The following is a 21,428-nucleotide window of genomic DNA, read 5'->3' as shown; positions in this document are numbered from 1 at the left end:
GGTTGTCCGAAAGATGCTTTTTCAAGAGGCAACTGGACTTTCTGGTTTTTTTCTCTGAAGACGTTTCACTTGTCATCCAAGAAGCTTCTTCAGCTCTGACTGGATGGTGGGGAAAGAATGGATTTATATTTCTTGCAGACAGCTGGTCATTTGCATTCTTTTAGCGAGTTTTAAGGACACTTGTAGGTTTATCTGTGTCATCAATACTCAGGTGACCCGGATAACACAGATAAACCTCCAGTGGCCTTAACAACTCACTAAAACAATGCAAACAACCAGCTGTCTGCAAGGAGTATAAATCCTTTCATTCCCCACCATCCAGTCAGAGCTGAAGAAGCTTCTTGGATGAGAAGCGAAACATCTTCAAAGAAAAAAAAAAACAGAGAGATCAAGCGCCTCTTGAAAAAGCATCTTTGGGAGAAGACAAAACAATAAGTATTGTATCATGATCTTTCTTTGTGTTGCTTTCAGTCACATACAATTTATAATTGTGGAAGTAACATTTTTCTTCAAAGGTCAAGCCTCTAATTTCCTTTTTTTCACAGTAAAACAAAAACAAATGTTTAAAAAGACAATCTCACTGAAAAGCTCTAGTTAATTCTTAACTAGAGACAGAAAAACAATGAAAGTATTAATACACACACTTTCCAAAAATTTAACATATGCTGGATATGTTTATAAGGGAGTAAAGAGTCATCAATATAAAAAGGAATATGAGTAGCCCGATAAACTTGTCTAATTTCCCTTTTTAAAAGATACATATTGGCTACCATTATCATAACTCTAGGGGAGGTGATGAGATCAATGCTATCACTGTGCTGATAACATTTTCAGGAAATGGTCTGCCTCCTTTGAATAATATTAAATTGCATAATAGATAATACATTGAAGCTGAAATCAGATGATATGGATATGCTCTTTTATAAGGGCAGGATTCCAGAGAAATGATAATGTTGCCCATACCAGAGCTGGCTGGGTGACTTTAGGATAGTTATTCTATCTCAGCCAGGCTTCTTCACAGGATTATGGGGAAAATAGAAGGAGGTAGCATTATGTATGTATGTATGTATGTATGTCATGTTGAGCTATATAAAATAAGAGGCAGAAAGTAAATTCAGATCCTACTAATGTGTACTTAAAGCTTGCCTATTTGTGCAAACATACATTGTTTTATACTTGCTCATATTAAACTCTACAGTAGAACCTCCAGTCACGACCGTAATCCATTCCATAACTTTGGTCGCAACCCGATTTGGTCTTGACCGGAAGCAAGACTGACTGTGCATGCGCCTACAATTCTGCGCATGCATGGAAGGGGAAATCGGTGCGGAAGGGGAAATTGGTGCAGCTGTGTTTGAGCGCCACTCGAGTATTTGTTCGCGACCAATGTTTGTCACCCGATTTGGTCATGGTCAGAAGCATTTGTGACCAGAAGTTCGACTTTATTTGCCATTCTGAAACACATTTACCCAGTCAGAAGATACCTTTTGGAGTTTTTCACAATCTGCTTTTAGTTTTACTACCTTGAACATCAATAAACATTCATCTCAAACTAGATAATTTTTTATATAATTCAAGGACATGACTGAAATTCTATGGTCACTATTTTTAATATTTAAATTTACACAAAAGTACTATCTAAAAATGTATAATTTAGAATCATAGATTTACCACCAGTTTATCAGGTACTTAAGAGCCAAAGACTTGGCAGCACAAGGATACAATAGCCAAAGACTTAATAGTCAGCCATCAATACCCAATCAACAACTAAAAAGCCACACACAACCAGGCACCACATAAATGCAATACATAAAACAGCTCTAAGCACACATTTTAATAGTGAGAAGTTCTCTAAAGATGGGCTCCAGTGTGAGTCCGAAAGTGACTAAACCTCTGGGCATAGTGACTGACCCGAATTGGATTTTGCAACATTATCCTGGAACACATATAAATTCCCTTCATTAGAATCATAGAATTCTAGTACTGGAAGGAGCCATTTATGCCAACGTTCAAACCCTTGCTTGATACAAGAATTCAAATTAAAACATCTCATCCTAAATTAAATGCAGAATTTTAATGTATGGGTGTAGATAGCTCATCTGGATAGCTAGTATTAAATTATTACTGCTACAAAACTTTTCCTAACATTCAGTTAGAATTTGTCTTCCTGTAACTTAAATTCTGTGTGTCCTGCATTATGGAATGAAAAAAAAACTTTTTCTATGTGACATCCTTTCATCTATTTGATGACTATCCTATCCCCCAAATCATGTATTTTTTTGAAGGCTAATCATACCCAGCTCATTCAATCACGTTTCACTTAATTTCTAGTCCCTTGATAATCTTCATTACCCTTTTGTTTCAAGTCCTCTGAAACTTTTTTAACATCCCATGTAAAGAACAAGATACAATATTTGAAATAGGGGCTAACAAAAACCTAGCATAATACAATAGTTATTACTATGAAAATTATAATTTCCATGAAACAGCATAAAACTATCAGACTCAGGTGGCTCTCACTCTGATGATGTTCCAGAAGTTTTTAAAATGTAGCTCTTCTGCCAGGTCTTGGGATAGGGTAGCCATGGAGCCACTGTGAACCATGTTTTATGGATATGCATATGGTTAAGGGAAAATAAATTAACCAGAAAAATAAAAGGTGTGAAAATACAAAAAATGCGGGGAAAAAACCCAAAGGAGCTGAGCCGACCAAGTCGGACAGCTGTCAAACCTCTCTCGAAAATCCAACACGCTAGGAAAATCCAGGGAGTAGAATGATTCTTCCAAATCTCAAATAATTCAGAGCCCTTTTAGGGTTGTCTGAATGAGCTGAGACTAAGTGAAGAACTGGGGACCATTACCAGGGGGTTGTATCCTCAGAATTCAACTCGGTCTGTAGAGCAACGAGGCTAGAGACTACCCAACCTGGATTCTCCCATTGACTCAAGGAGAAGCTGCCCATGCCCAGTCTTGTTCTGGAATCAGATGGCCTCAAAATTTAATAAATAACAATAACAGCAACAACTTTATTTCCTTGGAGCCAATCACATTGCTGGTTTTAATTAAAGTTTTCATAGATACAATTGTCAAGTCAGGTTTTTCCTTCTTATACCTGAGCATTTAGATTTTTGCATCCTTAACCAAATTTTGCACCTATTTCTTAAATTCCATTGTTACTTGAAAAATTTCAAGATCGTTTTGAAATTTGTTTAGGATATTGGCTATTCTTCCCAAATTACATCTTCTGCAAGTCTGAAAAGTACTCTTTCTGCCTCTTAATGAAAATATTTAACAACAATCAAGAACTGTTCCTTGAAGTATGCTAACTAGTATCTCTCTGTAATGACCTTTGAGAAGCACTCTTTGAGTACTGTTTCAGAGCCAGCTATTTTTCTGCTCTTTTCATCTAATCCACACTTCAGTACCTTACTAATCAGTATGTCACCCACCAGGCATTTTTCAAACACTTTGCTGAATTTTTGGAATGGACAAGACAAACCCATGCTGGGTTTTGTGTGATTAACAAATAGTTTTTATAATGCTTACAGATTGATTTCTTATGATTTGAAGCTTCACAGGTATCGATGTCAGACTGACAGCTCTGTTACTTGCTGGATCTTCCTTTACCCCTTTTTTGAAGACAGAGACAACTTCTGCTCTCCTCCAGTCATCTGGAGTCATCCATTCATCTACACTATCTATAGTGTAAAAATCTATAAATCTAAGTTCAAAAACAAATAAAAAAGAAATTTTAAGCTTTAGCAACCTGCTTTCCAGATTGTTTAAACTTGAAAGAAATAGCTAGAAATATCAAGTATTAATTGATATTGAAGCTCAAGTATTAGAAAACATAATTAGAAAATGTCTATGTGCCTGATAAAGCTGTCTAAATGTCAGAAACATTTACATAGGACAAACATAGCAGGTATATTAAAAATCATGTCATAAAAACTAATTTGCTGCATTTCATTTAAAAAAAACAACAGAATTCTCTATTCAGGATCAGTTAGCTGAATGTTTCTGGGAAGCTCAAAATAAGTATGTCTGTACATCTGCCTATGGCTTTATAAATTATTACTTTCCCGCTTTAACAAAAATAAACTTTAAGATGTTCCATTTCCTCTTCATATGTAATGGAGAGCCCTAGGTTATGATAACCAGGACTTTTATACAAAAGCTGGTTTTGAACAAAAATAAAACAATGGTTAAGAGAAGAAATGCTTTCTATAGTTCTCGAAAACCATAATTCTGAAAATCCAAACGAACTCCCAATATAACACCAAGAACGAATATGGTTCGGTTTTCATTATTCTTTCTAATGTTTTTAATGTTATAGCATATTTAACCAATACTGCTAATAAATTATCTATTATAGTCCCCAGTTTTTATACAAATAGCATAAAAATGACTGAATAGTATTATATACTAGGTGGGTTGCACTAACATTACCAACTCAGGCAAGTTCAGCAGGGGCAGCACGGAACTCAGTTAAGCAGCATGGGCAGGGGGAACAAGCCAGAAAGTTAGTTATATAAGGAAAGGTTAGCACAAGGGTGGATGGGCGGGCCCAGCTAGTGATTAGAAGAGGTGTTGGTCCTACCTGACACGCCTCTTCTCGGGGAGTTGAAGGGAGAATCTAGGCTGGGTTGTCTCTAGCCTCGTTGCTCTACAGACTGAGTTGAATTCTGAGGACACGCCCCCTGGTAACAGTCCCCAGTTCTGAACGAAATCGAAGTGAATACCGCTGTCCATCGTCCTCTGAAAGATAGTCCTCTCTATGAAAGTCCCTCTCCTGACTCTGACCAGACAGACTTCAGGGTGGGACTGGATTCTCCCTTCGACTCCCCAAGAAGAGAGGCTTGTCAGATTGGACCAACTTCTCCACTGAGCCGAAGGGAGAATCCAGGATGGGACATACCAAAGCTGGCTGTTGGCTGTTCTACGGGCAGGAATTGGTCTGAAGTCCCCACCTCTACATGTACACCCTGCAGGACTCACCTGCCAAAGGCTGCCTCCACAGAGGCAAAAGAATCAATCCTATAGTGTCTGATGAATGGTGTCGCAGATGACCACATTGCAGCTCGACAAATTGAACCGATGCCTGCATCGCCCAGGCTGCAGCAGTTGCTGCACTTCTGGTAGACTGCACGGTGATTCTCCTGGGCACAGGAAGAGCCTGCAGCTCATAGGCTTTTGCAATACAGGCCCTGAGCCAGCAACCCATGGTGGAAGGCGTCACCCTGCAGCACAAAGTTGACGGCTGAAAGGAGACGAACAGGGACTCCGACTTCCGGAAAGAAGAGGTTTGCTTGATGTAAATGCAGAGGGCCCTCCTGACATCCAAGGTGTGCCATTTCCTCTCCAGAGCATGTTTAGGCTCTGGACAAAAGTCAGGCAAAATCAGCTCCTGTGAGCGATGGAATAAGGAATTCACCTTGGGTAGAAAGGTGGGGTCCAACTGCAGAACCATCCTGTCCACATGAAAAACACAAAGGTCCTTTCTAACTAATAAGGCCACCAACTCTGAGATATGCCTGCCGATGTAATGACCACTAGGAACGACACCTTGCACGTCAATAGGTGCAGACTAATTTCACGCAAAGGTTCAAATGGAGAAGAAGTCAGTGCCTGCAAGACCTTCGGCAACTCCCAGTGGGGTAACGGTGAACCACCAGTGGCTTCAAATTCATGGCTCTGCGAAGGAATGCTCTCACCCTGGGGTGCTGGGCAAGAGTCCTCGAATGAAAGCACTGAGGCCAAAGCTGCCACCTGCCTCTTTAAGGTATTGGGGGAGATCTCTGTCCAAACCATCTTGCAGAAACTCCAACACATCTGCTTCCAACACTGAAGTGGGATCCAATTGGTGGCTGGCATACCAACCTCAGAATATCTTCCACGTGGCATCGTATATCCTGGTCGTGGAAGATCGTCTGGCTGCCTGTATTGTCTGAATGACCTTTTTGGAGAACTTCTCCCACTTCAAGAGCCCCCGCTCAAGTGCCAGACTGTCAACTGGAACGATTCTGGCTCCGGATGTTTGATTGGACCCGGCTGAGGGAGACTCTTTCCGGGGGAATCCTCCAAGGTTTGGAGAATGACAGGCCTATCAGATCAGCAAATCACAGTCACCTGGGCCAGTAAGAGTCTACCAACAAAACCTCCGCCCTCTCCAACAGTACCTTTCTGATTGTCCCAGGATCAGAGGGAGGGGAGGAAAGGCATACAATAGACCCTGGGGCTACCTGCACCTGAGAGCGTTGACCCCTTCTGTCCCCAGTGCTGGAAACCTTGCAAAAACCTTGGGAGTTGTGTGTTTTCTGGAGGGGCAAAGAGGTCCAGAATCAGCCAGCCAAACCGTTCCGACATCTCCTGGAACAGACTACAATGCAGTCACCACTCCAACTGGTCGACCGTGATCCTGCTCAACCAGTCTGCCTGCACATTGGAAATCCCCGAGATGTGTTCTGCTCATATCGATAACAGATGTCTCTGCACCCACTGGCACAATTGAGTCGCCTCCTGCATCAGGGATCTGGAGCTAATGTCCCCCTGGCAATTTATGTGGGCCTTGGTGGCCACTTTGTCCATGAGGAGAAGGATACCTCCCTGATACCTCCTGCTATAAACCCTTGAGAGCTAAGCGGGCTGTCCTGAGCTCTAGCCAGTTTATGTTGTGGGCGAGCTCCTCCTGTGACCAGTGTCCCTGGGTAACCTGGATTCCTAGGTGAGCTGCCCAACCATACAGATTGGCATCGGTGGTGATGAAAAATCTCTGGGGCTCCCTGTACAAATACACCTGATCCATGGCTTGGGACTGCCACCAGTGAAATGAGGAAGTACTGCCTGTGGCAATCAAACCCTCATTGCTGAGTTGCCCCTGCCCACCTTCTGATAGGGCAACAGGAATCACTGCAGAGTCCGGGCATGGAAGCGGGCCAGAAGCTGAGACAGCAATATGATAGAGGCCTCTCTGGAAGACAGGATCTAATCTGTCACAGCCCTTATGCTGTCCCAATGCTTCTGGGAGAGGAAGACTTGCCCCGCCAGAGTGTCTATGATTGCCCCAAATGCAAGAGACGAGTCGACGGGACTAGATGGCATTTGTCAAGGTTTATCGAGAACCCGTGCTCCCGAAGTATCCTGATTCTTATCAGATCCTCCTCCGCCTGAGGTCGGGAAGAGGATTCTATCAGGATGTCATCCAGATAATACTGGATCCTTTGGGGTATGGACCTGTGGTATGCCCATACAGCTGCCAGGAGCTTGGTAAATGTCCATGGGGCTGATGCCAGGCCGAACAGAGGAGCTCTGTATTGAAAGTGATGGCCGCCATAGGAAAACCTCAGAAACTGGCCGTGGGCTGGATGGATGGGCACATGGAGGTAAGCCTCCATCAGATCTACCGAAGCCAAAAAGTCTCCCTCCCAAATTCCCTTGAGGATTGAGTGGAGGGAGTGCATCTTGAATCTTCTGTATATCAGATGCCTGTTGAGCCCCTTCAAGTTGAGAATTGCTCAACAGCCCCCCCCCCCAAGGCCTTTGGGACGACAAATTGAATAAAACCTTCGTCCCCTCTGGTTCCCTGGAACCAGCTAGATGGTGTGGATATCCAGCAAATGTTGGATCGCTGATTCCATGAGTGCCTTCTTTGTTGGGTCTCTGGAGATGGGGCAGCACATATAGGCTCTTGGGGGAGGAAAGAAATTCCAGGGAAAGTCCTGATCGTATAGTCGCCCGGATCCAAGCATCCGTTGTGGTCTCTTCCCACTTCTGCCAAAAGAGACCCAGATGACCCCCTATGGGATGGATGTCTCTGGTGTCACTTGTTGCGTCTAAAGGGCCCACCAGAGCCCCAGAAAGCCCTCTGGCCTCTTGACGGCTTCTGGCACCAAAGGCCGTTCTATCGGGCTGAGAAGAAGATTTCTGGAAGAAGGGCCTATTTTGACGGGGAAAGCTCACTCCAGCCTCCCCATGTCTAAAGGAGGGCCTCCTGAAATAGGGTGAAGGCCGATAATCAAAGCGCCTCCCGAGAAAGGAGTATCTTGCACTTGTCTCTGGTCTCTGTTAAAAAAGGATCCAGAGACCCCCCAAAAGGCCTCACCCCCTTAAAGGGGGCTGACGCCAGCTTCCATTTGTTCTTGGAGTCTATTTGCCAATTTCGTAGCCAAAGGAATCTACGTGATGTTACAGAAGAGGCAATGGCCCTAGAAGAAAATTTGGCTTCAGTGCGCATGGCATCTGCTGTCAATTGTGCTGCAGCTATTATCTTATTTAGATCCTGATGCACCCTAAGGTCCTCAGGTGGAATTCTGCCCTGCAACTGCCTCAGCCACCTCAGAGAGGCACATGTGAAAAAAGATGCCATCGTGGATGCTCTGATGGCACAGGCGTCTCCTCTTTTCGGTCTTCTACCTTCAGTGCATTCTCGGCGTTCGGTGGTATGACCGATGAGGAAGCTAGAGCTGGGAAGGGCCAAAGAGTCTGTCTCCCACAATTGGGGATGAAGCCAGCTTGCATTTGTGCTTAAAGTCGGCTTGCCAATGTTTTAACCATAGCAAGCGTCGCACTGTGACATGTGAAGTAATGGCCCTGGCTGAAAACTTGACTGCATGATAAATTGCATCAGCTGAGAATTCAGCAGCAGCAATGAGTTTAGCAATATCTTGGTGCGCTCTAAGGTTAGAATTAGGGACATGTTCCTGTAAGAGGCGGAGCCATCTGAGAGACGAACACGTGAAGAAGGAGGCGGCTGTGGCTGCTCTGATGGCCCACGCGTCAGACTGATCAGCTCTGCGTAGTGCTAGCTCGGCCCGTTTTTCCTCTGGCTTTAATGCCTCCAGTGCATCACTGGGAATGGGGGAGGATGCTAATCCCACTATAGATTGATCTACCTCGGGAGTATTCAATAATTTTGAGAAATCAGGGGCCAAATTGAAATATTTCCTGTCATATCCAGTGGGGGCTGTGTACACCGCTGCAGAGGCCCACTGCTTCTGTACCAGGTCCGAAAACATGGAAGGAACTGGGACCACCTCTGCTTCAAATACTGTTTGGTTGAAAATCAGATCCTCTGGTCCCTCTTCCAAAGGAGTTGGTGTGGTGGAAGGGGTCGACTTGTTTAGGCATGCAGTATTTTTTGCCTTAAACAAGAGAGATCTGAAAAGCTGTGGGCGGAATAAGCCTGTAAAAACAGGTTGGTCAGGAATAAGGCCCTCATCCTCAGACATTCCCCTTTCTAAGGGGTCTGCTTCTGACAGGGGCTCACTATCATGTATTGATCCTGATTCAGTCTCTTCCATTTGATCAATTTGATCCACTTCTTCTTCCTCCTCCTCCTCCTACGTCGGCCCTTGGAGGGGGACCTCCCCCTGCAAATGTACCTGGGTATAGTGCTGCTCCGACCTGGTCAATGACCTCAGCAATTGGAAATCATGATCGGTGAACACAGGATATTCCCTGGTCATGACTGCGTGTTGAAGCCCCGCTGTGATTCCCTGGCGGATTGCCAGCTCCATCCAGGCTTTCATCCTCTCTGGAACCTCCTCAGTAAGACTGTCGCCCTGACGAAGACCAGCAGCCGTCGGAGTGAATGTGGCTTCGGGAGCCCTTCGCGTGGTCGGTGTCCCAGGCACTTGAGCCTGTTGGCCTTGGGGAGCCAAGCTGCGCCTGGATGAGAGGGGAGGAGGAGGGTGGGAAGAGGTAGACGGACCTGGGCTGGAGGAGGAGAAGTCCTGTGAGACATTGTGCTCCTCCCGGGTGCGCTTATCTGTTTTTGTAAAGCTTTATGGCGCCTTTATGGCCCCTTTCTGAGGCTTTAGAATTCCCCTTAGCCTGCTTAGGTTTGTGTTGAGATTTGGCTTTTGCCTTCAAGGATGAGGTCTGAGAGCTGCTACCGTCTGCCATTTCGATTCAAATTGGAATTGCAGTATGCTTGTTATATAATGCAATACTGTGAAGGCGGTTGGCACGCCCAGGGGCCTGATCTGAGGATAGACCGGTTGCCCTGATAATGGTTTTATTGCCCTCTTTTCCCTTTTTTTTTTAATAATACTTATCTAAAATGAGTCGTATCTCAGTAATAATATTTTATTGAAATTAAAATATTATACTGAAGAGAAATTTATTATTAGTATTATTAGTATTACTATTATATATATATATATATATATATATATATATATATATATATATATATATATGATAATAAGTATAAGAATGTTAATTAAGTGGCACAATGTTACGTGCAGAGCAAAGCCAAACAGCCAAATTGCAAATGCCTAAAGGCCCAGATTGATAAGGGTAGAGGCCTTCAACAGCTTCCCTGCACAGGCGGACACAGGCCTGGGTGCTCGCTGTTGTGCCGCTGGGTTAATTGGGCTGTGAGGGTTAAGACAACAATTTAAATGTAAGAATAGCCTCGAATGAAAAACAAACCAAGACGAGGGTATAATGGTTCCCAGAATATCTGAAGGGAACCTTTGCTCTGAGCAGAGCTACCTCATACAGCACAAGAATGAATATTGGCGCGCGGCCACGAGGTCTTGAAAGAAAAGATGGCCTCCGGCCGTCAATCTTTTGGCGCGCTCCTCAGTAGCAAAATCCGCCTTGTAAATGAATAGCCTCCGATGGCTTTTTCTATGAAGCTAAGCGGCAGGGAAGGGTGGAAGGTACCAAGTGTTTGAATCCTCCACTCCAAATGGGGTTCGGGGGAGAGCGATACGACTCAGTTTGGAGCGAAAACTCACGCCGCTGATTGATTAAAAGAAAACGCTGCGGCAATCAGTCGAAATGGCAGGGGCAGAAATATCGGCTGTGGGGAGGGGGCGCGGAGCAGCACCGAAAAACCTCCCGCCGCTTTGGGGCATGAATTGGCGCTTCCCTAAGTTGGACCTGTCTGGCTGTGATCTCTACAATGCGAGCCAACTTGAGAAATCGGAATGGCATAGAAGGCTAAAGACAAGCTGATTAACTGTCAAACCTGCTGGCAACGAAAGAATTTTTCCTGTTTCGGCCAAGGAAGAATCACAAGCACTGCCTATCTCTCACAAGGCTGAGCAAAAACTGGGGAACGCTGGGGAGGAGTACCGTGGAGGAGCATTCCACAAATTAAGCCCAGCCTACACATGCAGAGACTGAAGCACCTCCCACTACTAGATGCTCTGAACAGCTCATGGGAGAACTAAGGGTTTGCCCAAACCCGTGCGACCATGCAGCAGCCCACCACTGCATACACTGTATTAGAATTACTTTGCTTAGAGCAGGGTCCCCAACCCTGTGGCCTGTTAGGAACCGGGCCACACAAGTGGAGGTTAGCAGCAAGCAAGTGAGCAAAACTGAAACCATCATTCCCCCACTTTCCATGAAACCAGTCTCTAGTGCCAAAAAGGTTGGGGACTGCTGGCTTAGAGCATACTATTTTACAACTGAACTCATTACCTCACTTGGTATTCTGTAATCAAAGCGACACTCAGGGTTCTTCTACAATGTACAGTTTGTTCCATATTTTATCATCCCACATAAAAGTTTTATTTGCATTTTTAAACAATAATGAGATTGTTCATGAGTATGTTAAATTATAAACACGATCAGTCTAATACTGATTCATGGAAAAATAAACATTTTTGCCTTCCATAATCTACTTTTAAAGAGATTGCTGGTTTATATGGTCCTCCAAACATCTTGGTACAGAAGCTATCTACTACCATTTTTATACAAAGTGTGTGATATATTCTAAATTAATTTCTAATATATCTAAATATTTCTTTGAAATAGTAAATGTGCTTTGGAGAGGGAGACTAATATAGTTAGATAGAAAAAAATATTTCTGCCTTAATCTACTCTTTTTACCTCCTACAGTGTTCAAAATTATGAAAATTCTTATGTTTCAAAAAGAGCCATTCCAACTCTTTTTAAGAGATAATACATGCCATTTTTAACTATTAAAATAAACATTTCATAATAGAACCAAATGAATGCAGAAACAGAAGTGGTTTCACATCTATGTGATATTTCGTAAATAAGTTGACTAGAACCAAGAAGTGCAAATGGGTTACCAGGCTCTCCAATATATGTTTGGGGAGAGGGTATAGATAACATAGTATAGTGGTCGCTAACTGGTGGTCAGCGAAAAAAATTAGGTGGTCCACAGAGAAATCGTCCCAAAAGCCATTAATCTGGGCCGCGTGGGAACACAATCTGCTCCAGGGTGGTTTGCTGACGTTGGTGGGAAAGTCTGTCCCATATTCCAGAGCTGTAGTAGTCACAGGACTGGCCCTTTGGTCATCCCAGAGCAGCTCCTCCACCTGGGTGCACTGGCCTGCCATGGAGAAGCTGCTCTGAGATGACCAAAGGGCCAGTCCTGTGACTGCGACAGCTCTGGAATATTGGACTGGCCCGTGGTGGGGCTGGAAATCTCTGCCATAGGGGCTGGCACGTGCACAGCCTTCACCAGCTGGAACGAGGTAATGGTGCTATTGCTGGGGGTGGGTACAGCGCAATAGGCTGAAGCGGCCGTGGCTGGAAGGTGCGAGAGTGAAGGACTACTTGCATTTGCGTAGCATCAGCATTCTGCCTTCGCTGCAATATATTTGCAGCAGCTAGTGGCCCCAAGGCAGCCTTCGTCTCCTGCCGCTTGGGTCTTGGTAAGCCGCATCAGTAGTGCAGAGAGAAGCAGCCGGAGTCAACCCTAGCTCTGCTGTCCATAAATCAGCTCCCTGAAAACTCTTGTCTCTTGAGCGCTCACTGAAGCGGCACAGAAAACTTTGGCCAGGCTCTCGAGATACGAGAGTGACTCTGGATACTTCTCTCCACTAACAGGCAGCCAAGCTATCTGCGAAATCGTCTCACTCTCTCGAGGAGCGCTTGACAGTTTGGCTGGAGGGGGAGCCTCTCTCGGTCCCCCCGTGGGCTCTGTGAGGTGGGCAGCTGGGAAGCAGTGCTTGGGAGGTGCAACCATCGGGCGGGGAGGAAACGGCGCACGGCTCCCCTTCCGGGCAAGGAGCAGCAGAAGTGGTGGTGCAAAGTTACAGGCTGTTGGAGGGAAGCAACTCTCCTCTTGGGGGGGGGGGGGGTTGAAGTTGTCAGCCTCCCCCCCTTTCCTTGCCTGCCTCCAGGTGAGGCTGGAAGAGCCCCGGCATAGCCTGGAGCTTTTCCTCAGCCACAGACCTGAGCTCTCTCAATCCTGCCCCCAGGGTAGGAGGAGAAGCCCTCACTTTCTCCTCCCCCAATTAATCACTTCCCCGGCCTTTACTGGCCAGCCCTCTGAGGGTGGCGGGTCCTTCTGCGGGCAGCTGCCTGCTGAAAAGCCCCTGAAGGAGCGGACGAGGGGCACTGCCCCCAAGGACAGCAAAGCCCCCTTTCTGCCTCTGCTTCTCCCAGCGGCAGTTACCCCGAGGTCTCTCAGTTCAGCCCCCCTGCCCACTCTTCTGTTTCTTTGGAAGGTGCAGGCAAAGGGAGGGATGGAAGCAGCCCGGCCCTCCTTCCCTCCCCCAACTCCAGGCAGCCACACCTGGTGAAGGAGAGAGAGGTTTCTTCTGACTTGGGGGAGATATGAAAATGACAGGAGACTAGATGGGGGATGCTCTGCTTTTCTTCCATTGAGGGGAAGCTGGTTCCTCCTCAGCCAGACCTTCCCAGACATTGTGTGGCTTCTTTTGAATCCCAGCAGTATTAAATCCTTCCTCTTTCCCCAAAAAGACCCCTCCTTTCCCTTTGCTCTGCCCCACAGTTCCCAACTTCGCCCCCCCAGGACAGTCCCCACTTGCCCCCTGCCCCCCCCCCCCCCATTCAGCCAGAGTGCTGCCTTTCCTCCCCAAATAGGCTGGTCCCATATTCCAGAGCTGTAGTAGTCTCAGGACTGACTAAAGAGGTCACCCAGGAGCAGCTGTGGCTACTTCAGCTCTGGAATATGGGACTGACTTTCCCATCACTGTCAATCTCCCCATCTTCATTTTCCTTCACTCAGATTGACCAAGTTTCTTAAAAGAAAGAATACAAAAGAGGTTCCTGGAAGGCTGTGTGCCTGGAGCAGGTACTTTCTCTTGGGCCTCCCACCCAAGAGAAAGTGCCTGGTCAGGACACACAGTGCCCCAAGGGTCAAGCTAGGTTGATGTCCCCCTGCGTAGTTCCAGCAGACAAAACAGGAAAGAAGGGGCAGAGATAAATACTTAGTTGCCAAGGTACACCAGAGTGGGAGGCCAGCGGACCAGAGATTTCTTCCCAATCTTCCAGGAGTATGTGACTTCTCATGACTGGGCCCTGAGATTCCTTGCAGTTTGTTCTGCTGCTGGAAGATGGGCTGCATCCTCCAGCAGCAGAACAAAGATGGTTTTTAAAAAAATTAATATGATTTTTTAGTTTTTTAAAACTAATATGAATTTTTTTAAAAAAATTCATATTATTGGTCCACAGGATTTAAAATGATGAATTTGGTGGTCCCTGAGGTCCAAAAGGTTGGAGACCCCTGGCATCGTGGATAGAGTGCCCCATTTTATATAAGAGACCAAGATTAGAATCCTGTCTGGTCTTTGGGCAAAGGTTCCATTACGCTTACCTGCCTACCTCGAATAAGAGAGTGACATGGACCACAATTAGAAATTGACTTAATTAACAAGGTCTGCACCAAATGTTGGGGAACGTAGAACAATAATGATAAATGGGCTACTGGAACAAACCATACATAAAAGAAACAAGAAAACTCAGAAATGATGAAATACTACTACAACAGTAAACCTAATTGTAGGGATATCTGAAACGTATGAGGGAATTATGGATCAACAGAAGACTCATACCCATACTAACTCAGAAACAGCTAGTTATTCAACTCTTTAACATAGTGAAGAGGAAGCCCTGGAGTCTGGTGCCCTTTGAGTTTGGTTGTTTTCTTGCAGACATTTTATTACCAAACTAGGTAACATCATTAGTGCTAGTAAGGAGTGGGATTTGCTGTCATTTTATATTCTAGTGCCTGTCATTTTATATTCTAGTGGCTTGCCTTGTCAGTGATGATAGGAATGGTTTTCCATAGGATTTACAAGACCCAAGAAAGAATCAGACAAATTATCCTATCACAGACCAGAAGATGAGAACAAAACCAATTACCCAAAGAAACTATTCATCCTACTAGCAGACCAAGTTGACCCATTGTTATCATGGACAGATCATAATTTATACAAAAAATGAAAATAATTAGAAGGAAACAAAGAAACATCCCAGTGCAAAATCCCAGTGCACCAATCCAGTGCAAAAACTATAGAGAACTGGATCAAGAGAATTGTCAGCAACTTCATCAAGGAAAGTAAAATCACCAATGACCAATGGCAGAGGAAAAATAGTGAACCTGTCCTCCCATGCTTCTATGGATGCCCCAAAATGTACAAGCCAGATATACCTCCCCATCCAAATGTATTGTTATCATGGACCCCAACTTACAATATCACCAAACAATTAACAAACAAGTTTGGACACCTCACAGAGTGAAGCAAATAATCAACACTGTCTCCAAAGAATCACTGCGACAATAGATAAAAATGAAATCAGAATCTCACTTGATGTCACAGACTTTTTATATCCACAGACTCAGAATTAGCCAAAGAATCCATAATAGCACTACTATGCAACACAGAAGACCTAGCCAAATATATCAAGATTTACCGTATTTGCCGGCGTATAAGACGACTGGGCGTATAAGACGACCCCCCAACATTTCCACTCAAAATATAGAGTTTGTTATATACTCGCCGTATAAGACGACCCCCCCACTTGGAGGCATGTTTTTCAGGGCAAAAAAGTCATCTCATACGCCGGCAAATACGGTAAGTTGTAACACTTGGGGTATTCTGGATATAATTCTTGATTGACACCCCCACCCCTTTCCCCCAAACTTACAAAGCCACCAAAATGCTTTAGAGAGGCAGCTTCGCCTTTCTCAGGCTGGCACTCAATTCCTCTCCCTTTCTTTGTGACAGCTCCCGCGTGCGTGCATCGGGACTCCAAGGGTGGGGGATAGACAGCTGCCAACTCTCTCTCTCTCTCTCTGTGTGTGTGTGTGTGTGTGTGTGTGGTGTGGAGGGTAATTCCGGCTATCTCTGGCCTCCGCTCGGTTTTAAAGTCACTTGGCCGGTTCCCAAGTCGCAAGCGCGCGCTGGCCGGGAGACGCGGCGCCGGGTGGCAGCTCGGTGCAGGGGAGGCGGATCTTTCTCTCTTAAGTGAGGAGGGGACAAGAGGAGGGGTGGGACGGGACGGGGTGGGAGGAGGTCCCTCGCCTTCTTCCACCGCTCACCGGACCCTTTTCTTCCCAAGGGGACCCTGGAAAGCAGCTCGGGAGCCGGGTGGCCCTGCCCAGCAGGGTCCCATCAGGAACTTCCCGAGGAAACCCCCCCCCCGCCCCAAGCACAGCCCTCCCGGTCTTTCAAAGAGGGAGGGAGAAGCGGGAGGAGCAAATTGCCGCCCCCCGCCCCGCTGCCCAGAAGGAGGGGCGCCACAGTCCACCCCCACCACCTTCTCCCTCCCACTCCCCGGGCCATTACGCGGCTCGGGGCTGGCTGGGCGAAGCGGCCCCGCCAGAGACCCTCCGCTCCACCCCCACCCCACTTCCAGATTGGCCTCCGCAAGCGCCCGAGCCGGGCGGAGGGTGGGGGGGTGGGTGGGGGGGAGGAGGAGGAAGAGAGACTCCGGCTGGGCTTGAAGGGGCTTCGCAAGTTGCGGAGCCCCGCCCCCATCGCTCTTGCACCGAGTGACAATGTATTTACCGGCGTATAAGACGACCCCCCCACTTGGAGGCATGTTTTTCAGGGCAAAAAAGTCATCTTATACGCCGGCAAATACGGTAAATACCCAGAATCATGGATCTTATCAATCTTTGTCTAACCACATACTTTCAGTTCGATGGACAACTATATCCAGAAATCAAAGGAACATTAATCCAACTTTTAGGACTAATAGCAAAGACCATAATGCAATGCACTCCCATACATACAACCTAAAGTATGGATCAGGTATGCAGATAATGTCTTTGTCATAATAAAAAAGAACCAACTAGAGAACAGACACAAAACCATAAACATCATCTTCAAAGGAATAAAAAATAACAAAGGAAGAAGAAAACAACAATATACTACCCTTCCTGGATATCCTCATCAGCAGAGGCAGTGATGGCAAATGAGAGACACAAGTCTATTGTAAAACTACCCATACCAATCAAATGCTCCACTACTGCAGTTTTTTAATTAGAAAACTATAAGCATCCTAGACCAAGCTAAATCCAAAAAACGCCAGAGAATTCCTGGAAGCCTGGCACTCAGCCAAACTGGCTATCAACAAGCACATAGAGATAAAAAACAAACATACCATTCAAAAAAGAAAATCAAAAAGCCAAAAAGAAAACAAAAAGGCCCAAATACCTCCTTATGAACAATCAACACTAGAGGAGCAGAAATGAACTCCAAAATTAACATTAGACTAACAATCAAGAAGCAAACAATACCCCAATCAAGGAACTGCTAAACAAACAGTAAACAACAACCCAATTAAGGAACTACCAAAACACTTCCACCATCACTGACAGGACAAGTCATTGCAGACAGTCCTCAACTTATGACCACAATTGAGAACAAAATTTCAACTTTAAGTGAATTGTACCCCATTCCATGACCTTTTTTGCCACAGTTGTTAAGCAAATCACTGCAGTTGTTAAGTAAGTCATGTAGTCATTCAACAAACTTGGCTTCTCTCATTGACTATTGCATGTTGGAAGATCACAAATGGTGATCACATGACCCAAGGACATGGATCCCAGTTGCCAAGTGCTTGAATTTTAATCAAATGAGCATGTGGGGATGCTGCAATAACCATACATGTAAGAAGTCACTTTTTTCAGTGCCATTGTAACTTCAAATGGTCACTAAACAAATAGTTGTAAGTTGAGGACTTCTTATAAATATAAAATAAGAGCAAACCTCACTCCTTACTATTAACACTTGTGTTACCTAGTTTGGTAATGAGACAGCTGTAAGAAAACAATCAGAGAGCACCAAGAACTCACAGTTCAACTCTGAGCTACCAATATTCTCTTTTTATTAAACAGGAAGCTGTGCACACCACTGGAGATAGGCAAACTACACATTATAGACTCAAAAAGACCTGGAAGAACAACTGGATATGCAGTCAACAGCTGAAACTGGAATGTCACTGCCAACCCCTCCATTGCAGAGCACAGCAGCTGGGCATAAGACAATGAATAAACTAGCTACAATCAATACTCAACCTGGGCTCAGCAGTAATGTACCATCAGAAAGTACACCTGAAGATGCCAGTAGAGCCTTCACAACAATCCCTACTACCACCATAAATCAATGCAATGAACTGATATATGCTACAGTTGCTATAATCCTGGAGAGATATTTGGTTACATAATCAGAAGAACATAATCCCCTGGAAAATGAGATTGGACACTAAAATCAGGGCAACTTGCAGAGAAGTTAGTCAACTGGTAGAACTACTACAGAATGGTGTAATGATAAGCCTTGGCTACTGAAAAAAAACAGAAGATCCTGACTCTATCTGAAGCCAGAGAGATTGCTAAACAAAGGCTCACAGCACTGACTACCAGGCTAAGGAGACACACTAGGGAACCAGAGATTAAACACCCTGTTCTACAAAGAACCTTCCAAGGTATAACTCCCAACTGCAGTGTTACAACATAGTAACTACAGAAGAAAAACTGAACAGTACTAGAAGAATGTATGGGAGAAAGAGAAGACAACAGTACAAAGTGGCTGCAAGACCTGAGATAGACTGCAGTATTCTCCTAGAACAGGAACCAATCATCATCATAGTGGCAGATATCCAACAGCAAGTCAAAAACATGAAGAGTTGAATAGTACCTGGCCCAGACATGATCCACCCCTACTAAAGAAACTAAAAGCACTGCATGAATGCCTAGCAGCATAGATGAATCAGTTGCTAGCAGGATTCCCACCCAAACTGGAAAACACAAGGGAAAACACTGCTGTTAATAAAAGAACATTGTAAGAGAACACTACTATTCAAATAACCTACCTCCCAACATGGAAGGTCCTGACAGGTTGATTTCAAGCTGTATGCTAAGGGTGAATGAGACATCAATTCGCCTGTGTCAATGGAGAAATTGGGATGTCATTTGGATTGAAGAATTGTAACTGGATGGTATACAAAAGAAGCAATGGAATTAAGGCTGATTGGGGTGAAACTATCAGCAAGCCAGATAGCAGACATTATGAGGCCTGCTGGTAGCTACAAGTACCTTGGTATCCCACAGTCACAAAGAAGACAGCAACATCCAAGTACCAACAAGGATAAATGGCTTTATCATCAAATGGCTAGTGTATCCACTGTCGTCAGGGTGGAGGGTGGGAGTTGGTTTTTGTTTTTGTTTTCCCAAATTTTGTTCTATTGTACTTTACTAGTTTGATTCTTTTTGTTAGTTCTTATTGTTTTTATTTTTATTTTTTTGTTTCAAATATGATTTTACATTGTGTAAGCCGCCTCAAGTCGCCATGGGTGAATAGGCGGCAATATAAATCAAATAAACAAACAAATAAACAAATAAAACAGTTCCCAGAGCCAGCTCAATGGGAAGAATAAGATCCACACCATCAACATGCATGCCCTATTGCCCTACTAGCCATCAGATATCCTGCCTATACGGTGAGCTGGCCAAAGGGAGACATGGATACTGATGTGAAGACTCAGAAGCTCCCCACAATGTGTAGAGGTTTCCACCTCCCAGAAATTGCACATCAGCCAGAAGATGAGTTGCTAGGAGAATGTTTGCGACAGCAGCAGACACAGGAAGAAAATCAAGCAGAAAAGTGCCATGGGAAAACAAGACCCTGCATTTCCTATAGCTCAGACAGCTGAGGTAGCTAGCCAACATTAGGAAACCCTGGACTGGGTTGGACTGAAAGACGCTGAGGCACTGATCATAGCAGCCCAAGAAGTAGGCACTATGCAGCAGATTCATCTGAGCAGCAGAGATCTACCACACTAGATTGAATCAAAGGTGTAGACTGTGCAGAGAAGGCTCAAAGATAGTCCAACACATAGAGGCAGTTTATAAGATACAGGCAGGAACAGCATACACTGAAATGTAGGTTCTTGTGGGACTTCCAAATCCAGATGGACAGATCCAGGCAATCAATTAGACATCATGGTAGAAAGAAGAAGCAGAAGAGTTGCCAAGTGACAGCAATGTTAGGAAGAAAGAGTATGAAAAGCTGGAGAAGTATAAGGGCCTAAAGGAGGAACTAGAAAGATGTGGAAAGTAAAGGTCAAAGTGACTCCAAAGCTGGGACAATGGCTCCAACTGGTTCCAGGAACAACATCTAAAGCTCTCTCTCCAGAAGTGTGCAATGCTAGGATACTGCAGAGGACCCTCAAATTTTCAAGCATCTGGTACAGGACCTGAGATAGAGGAAACACATACCACCCAGAGGAGTGAAAAGGAATTGTATCTAATTATTATTCCGAATCAGATCAGATAACTTTTTTAAACCATGTAGAATGGAACATGTGATGAGATGCAATAGAATGGAGAGAAAAATTGAGAAATATCTTTTTCTTTTGAGCAAGATACTCTGGAATTAAATGGTTTCTTCCACTATACCAGATTGTAACTGAACATTATGTAACATGATGTTCATTATATAGTTTTTAAGGCTAGGTAAAACTTGTATTTTGACGGTGGTAAACAAATATTGACATTTTGTTTAAAGAGAAAAGAAACAGAAATTAAGATATGTATAACTCACACATTGCACAAGTTTTCAAACATAATTTTGTAATTTGTTCTTTCCTATTAAAGAAATGTTCCAAAATGTTAAACCATTTGAAAAGTAAAGTTCAAACCTAAAAGCATTGTGCTGGGCTTTAATATGGAATAAAGGAGTTCCAAAGCTGTTTTCCTATATGAAGCTGTCAAAGGGAAATTCTGTAATTAAGGTTTATTTTATGGATTGAAATGCTTTTTTTAAGAAAACTAGATAAATCTAAAGTTAGATTTTAAATTTAGAAACAATGTGAAAATATTTTGATATATCAGAAAAAAATTATGAAAATATGACTGCTTTATTTTTGAAGAATGTCATAAATTCAATAAAATTATTGTTTCTCCTAAATTACCATACTATATACTGAGCTGCTTAATACTTTCACTGATGGCAATGAAAGATGGATATTCAGGATATCCATGCAGGAGATTAATATTTTAGGATAACTTTTTCTTTCTAGATTCAGTATATTTCAAGTATGTGCTTTCCATGCCCCCAATTTATTTATAATCTGTTTAAATACATCAGTTCCAAAAATATAATAAGGCAAAGAAACATTTCCCAAACAGCTTTACTTTAATATTATTTGTAACACTTTTTCTTAGCAATAAGTAAATATTAAAA

At 44.2% G+C, this 21,428-nt stretch overlaps 1 protein-coding gene across 14 annotated transcripts in view; it reads right to left on the bottom strand.

The window, feature by feature from the left end:
• ZMYND8 (zinc finger MYND-type containing 8) overlaps positions 1–21,428 on the bottom strand; it is a 111,370-nt gene that overhangs the window by 63,165 nt on the left and 26,777 nt on the right. For 2 of the 14 annotated variants that reach the window (XM_087959325.1, XM_087959317.1), the window contains exon 2: positions 3,547–3,721. The exons of the other annotated variants lie outside the window; for them this stretch is intronic. The gene's annotated coding sequence lies outside the window, so the exon portion shown is untranslated. The remainder of the gene's footprint in view (positions 1–3,546; positions 3,722–21,428) is intronic. 14 annotated transcript variants of the gene reach the window in all.

This window comes from Notechis scutatus, chromosome 3 (genome assembly GCF_049901735.1).
Source record: "Notechis scutatus isolate UNSWTSFEM ecotype Mainland chromosome 3, rNotScu1.2, whole genome shotgun sequence".
Lineage (NCBI taxonomy): Eukaryota > Metazoa > Chordata > Lepidosauria > Squamata > Elapidae > Notechis > Notechis scutatus.
The sequence above is the reverse complement of the archived record's forward strand: the minus strand, read 5'-3'. Positions and strand labels throughout refer to the sequence as shown.